Genomic DNA, 5,212 nt, shown 5'->3' with positions numbered 1-5,212 from the left:
TGCAATCTTTATGTACAAATTCAATCGAATTTAAATATTTCTAGCTGCAAATCGCTGTCACACAGAGACAATAAATATGAAGTGAACTATGGATGTAGTTATTTTATTGTTTTTCTTTGTATAATTGTGCGACGATCCCAAAAACTCAATAAAAGAAATAAGCCGTCGTTGAGACAGTTTGACAAGGCTTGTCGAGAGGAGATTGATGATATGCCAATAAAAGCAACCGGTATCTGTAGTATTTTGTCATCTGAAAGTCAAGGGTCAATAAATCAGAAATCAACTGAGCGTTCAAAACAATTCAACGGGGTTCAGTGATGCAATATCGGTAGCAAAAGATCGAATAAGTACCTAAGTATTATTCAACGATATGTCTCGGACTGTGTCACGAATAGATACTTATTTGACGTTTAGCTGATCAAATGGAAACCCTCTAAAATACCAAATATTTAATACAATCCCATAGGCCTGACTGATCGGTCGTAAAACTATGTTGGTAAAGGCTCGTACCAGCATTAACTAAGTTATGGTATAATTTATTTACAGGTTACTAATTAAACAGAGGCAGTGCGGTAAACAACGTGCCGAAGGCGGCCGACGGGAGTTAGAATTTTGAAATAATTTCATCTGGGCTCGGCGTAAACATAATATCTCGTTTCTATTTACGTTGCTATAATATAGCAACGTAAATAGAATTATGTACATTCATCACGCGTGTATTACTACAAACATTTACGAATTACATATCATAACATGTTATCATAACGTTGAGATACCTAACATAAACGATAATTACCTTCAGTGTGCCTACCATGAGTTTACGTTAGGTGTGCTCGCTAGCGACTGCGTAAAAAAATGACATTTAAATGTATGACATATTGTGCAGCGCCCCTAGCGGCTACTTTCAAGAAATAAAACCTACATAGAATTTTTTGACGTATTCGCTAGCGAGCTCACTTAACGTAAACTCATGGTAGGCACACTGAATACATGTGCCTACCTACTTACTTATTGTTTATTTTGCTTTTGACAATATGTGAATAATGAGTGGTACTTTATATGAGTATTTGTAACGTTAATACTAATTGAGCAAAAATTTTATACTTTAATGGATTTAACATCGTACGTTTGAGCTTTAGAAAGTTTCGTCAAAAGTGAAACTACCTACCTACTTGAAAGTCTAACCACTACCCTGTAAAGATTAATTAACTTCAATATACTTAAAAACTATTTGATTAGGTAATGCTGTGCCACATACGTGACCCACTCGTATGAAACTTTGAAAGCAGGCAATAATTTCTATTGACCACATAAAGTTGCTATTACTAAGGCATGTTTCAGTGAATTTCTGTGGAAACGCCACCCAGCATTGTGGTGAGCCCCAAGCATTCAGGTCGCAGGTGGTGGATACCAACACATGTTTCATACGTATGTAAGTACTGTTATTGTATATTATTATGTATTGTTGCAAAATCGGACATATTGGAGCTACATAAGATGCCATAGTGTTTAGCTATCAAGCTACAGAACATAATATTAATATTACGACATAAGAAATCTAAACAAAAACCGCCTCTGTGGTCTAGTGGTAAGACCATCTGCTTCAGACGTAGAGGTCCCGGGTTCGATTCCCAGTGGGGGCAGATTTTTCTGTTCGGTTTAGTTGAAGATAAGGCTTGTTATAAGTCCGCCTGGCTAGCTACCACCGCCTTACCTAAATCTGTCGCCATAACAACAATGTTAACAGCATTGTTGTGTTCCGGCAGATAGAGGTAGATAGCCAGTTCCTCTGTGGTTGAGGATTCCGGGTGAAGCTCGCTTCCACCTTCGGCCTGATCGTCACTTACCATCAGGTGAGATACAGGCAAAGAGTTTTCTCGTTGTAGATAAAAAAAAACAAAACTCGTGTAGAAGCATAGGTTACTTTACTTCTTCAAAAGGAGCGTTTGTTTTGAATTCGAATTTTACTAAAGCAAGAATTTAATCACGCATCCCATTTTTTCATGATTTCACCTTCTTCATGATTATTTTTTCTACAAAAGGTTGCTTTGTTGAAAAATTCATCAAAATTAGTAAACAACAATATAAAAACAAATTTTAAAAGGCTCGTAATTTAATCATAAAATCTAAAAGAAGTCAAAGAGTATTCAATTCAATGAATATTTTGAATTCATTTAAATAGTTAATAATGGAATGAATAGATGTTTCATCTCAAAGGTGGCTTACTTTTATAGTTTCCAAGAAATAATTGACCTATTATTTTACATAAGTACCTGTAATATAACCTTTCTTTTCATTTCGCTTTGACCTACCTTATTATATACAAAGAAAGTATCTAGTAAAACATTTATTGTAGAAAAGGAACCAAAACATAGGTGTGATCGGTAGGAAGACGGTAGGTTAAGTGGCAGGCGCTAAACCGAACATGGGTCGTGTCTAGGGATATGTATCTATTCACAGATACACATCTTCTGTGAACAGTAGTAGGCGTAAACGTAAATACGACGAACAGATGCGAATAACTCTCCTGTAAATAAAAATAAAACTCGCAATTCCGATGCAATAACTGCTATGCTAGCAGGCTATGTTCGCATTAACCGGGTCTAATAATGGGTTAACTGTGGCATAAAACTATGCGGCAACAACAATGAGGCTATCAAATAGGATTCCAGCCAATGACTCCGCAATGGGTAAATCACTGAATGATATTAATTACTTGCTCCGACCCTTTGAACGTTTGGTACCACTATTCTGCGTAACATCACAGAATAAATACTAGCAACAATAACATCCAGCTTGTGTTTGATCTACCAAACGCCTGAACCTGAATTATCTTCAGAGTATTGTAATTAACTCTATAAAAGGAAGTGGGAAAAGGGAAAGTTTCGCATCTCCATTTTAGTGGGAATAGTCGGCAGGCACGAGCTTCCAACAGAAGGAAGGCCCTTTGGATTCTTATCTAATTTTCTGAACTAAATCAAATTAAGGGATCATCACATTATATAAAGGGCCTCCATTTTCTTTACCTTGTGTTGAGTGCCATAATAATAGATAAGTACTAAACAAACTTAGAGCTGTTTTCCCAACCTGTAAACGCCTTTGATAAAGCAGAAATATTTGTTGGGATGTAAATTAGCCTTAATTAGGGTCAATTTAAATTTTAATGCCACTTGGCCGGGCATCGCTAAGTAGGTAATACTGGTAATACCAATCATCATCGTACAATAGGTAAGACTGCTAGTTTTCATATAGAGAGATGGATATTATACCACTGAATAGTCACTAACTACAAAGATACAATCACTACCATTTATACTATAGACTAGACTAGCAGACACCTTCCTGTGTAGTGGAAAGTTTTAACGCTAAATTATTCTTGTGTGCATGGTTGTCGCCAGGCCGAAATTAATAAAAATGCTTTTTTGAAAAATCTCAAGTAGAGATTTTTTTTAAATAACAAACCTTATACACAGTTTCATTTAAAGCACAAATTCTGGTAAGTAATATCATACCAAATATTTACGAAAGATTTTGTAACTCTTGAACATACCTAATACTTACCTACTGATAAACCAACTCTAATTTCAAACTTGTCTTTACTAGACTAAACATTAGCAGCTTCATTTCAGAAGACCACAAAGCATAACTAAATATGAAATAGCTACAAAAGCCTGTAGTAATCAGAAGTCCCTGACATCATAACCTTTGCAGAGTATACAGCACCCGCTAACTAAACAGAAGTTGAAAACAATAACTAGTTTTACTAGAGTTAAATCAAACAATAGACATAAAAGATATTTGATAGTTTCACGTTAGGTATGTCTATTATAAACGCGAAATGAGATCTAGGCTTCTAATTATTTTCATGCCCAAACTTTCTGCATCTATAAATACCCCAATTATAGTGTGAAACTAGTACCAAAACATCAAACAGCTAAAAAGCGGAATTTCGTTAGAGGTTAACAAAAGAAGTAGACCCAAAAAGTGCTATAAAGCTGTGCAAACACTAGTTTGAAACCAAAGCGAAAAGTGAATCATTTAAATTAAAGCTGACTTAAGGCCAGCCTAACGAGCGTAGCCCACATACGGAATCGGCTCGCTTATGAAGGGACTGGAAAATATAATATATTCATGACGCGAACTCGCCTTGAATGCGCGCGCTAAATACATCGTGTATTCACGCACAAGAGGCTCTGTCTTGAGAAAGATTATGTCGCCTTAGATTATTTACCTTTTTATTTATTAAAACCAAGCTCTCTCCAATGACTCTGCAAACTCAAAATGTAATTCAAATTGTAGGTACTTATACACGTCCCAAAAATAGCTTGCCTTACCACCACTTCGGGAGCATAAATATATTGACTTGGCCATCGCACTAAATAATTTAATTTACATGTGTTTTCATGCGATGGCCAAGTCAATATATTTTGTAAAACGTTAAAGATTTCCTGGCCTGGACTTGGTATTACATGGATCTCACAACTTTTTACCGTAGAACAACTGAGTTGCGAGACTTGGTTTTTTTGACAAGTATTGTTTTTGGTGGAATCTCATTTCTTTTTGTATTTTGTAGACAGCAGTTATGTATCTAGAAAACTGGACCGAAATTGAAACAATTTTACTCGACTTGGCGATTGCACTACCGTGCCCCCAAATATTTTAGTTTTTCCTTGATTCATACACCAAACACTACTTATATTCCAAATTTGAAGCTTCTAGGTCTGCTAGAAGTGCCTTAGAGTTTTGATGATCGGTGAGTCAGTGAGTGACTAAATTAAGTAACTTTGACCCGTTATAATTCCTAAACTACTGGTTCAAATTGAATGAAATTTTAAATATACCGTTTCTTTACAATGCCTGCATAGCTAATGAAAATTCAGCCTTCTAGTTTTATCCACAACGAAGTTACAGGCAGTCGAAAATGGCCTGAATTGCTTTGAGAAAAGGATGGTACGGCCATACGGCCGTGCCGCTTTTTTGCTCGACTTGGTGGGGGCACTGCCGTGCCCCCAGATATGGGTTGATGCTGACAAGAAGTGGTGGAAGAAACTCAGTCACCTTTGTCAGCCTCCATATCATATAAAAGAACACTAACGTTAACGCTCCCCAATAAGGAAATTAGGTAACCTAGTTGAATACAAAAGCAAACTGCCGCAGTCGTGAAAACTTGGACATTTTTATCAATGAATATTTTTCTAATTGATTGGTAATT

At 36.2% G+C, this 5,212-nt stretch overlaps 1 non-coding gene across 1 annotated transcript; it reads left to right on the top strand.

The window, feature by feature from the left end:
• Positions 1-1,571: 1,571 nt before the first annotated feature.
• On the top strand, positions 1,572-1,643 carry TRNASTOP-UCA (transfer RNA opal suppressor (anticodon UCA)). The gene has a single exon. It is a non-coding gene; the product is annotated as a tRNA-Sec (tRNA).
• The last annotated feature ends 3,569 nt before the right edge of the window (positions 1,644-5,212 follow it).

This window comes from Ostrinia furnacalis, unplaced genomic scaffold (genome assembly GCF_004193835.3).
Source record: "Ostrinia furnacalis isolate ACB-3 unplaced genomic scaffold, ASM419383v2 OfSCF1098, whole genome shotgun sequence".
Lineage (NCBI taxonomy): Eukaryota > Metazoa > Arthropoda > Insecta > Lepidoptera > Crambidae > Ostrinia > Ostrinia furnacalis.
This window is presented reverse-complemented; position numbering and strand designations above follow the sequence as displayed.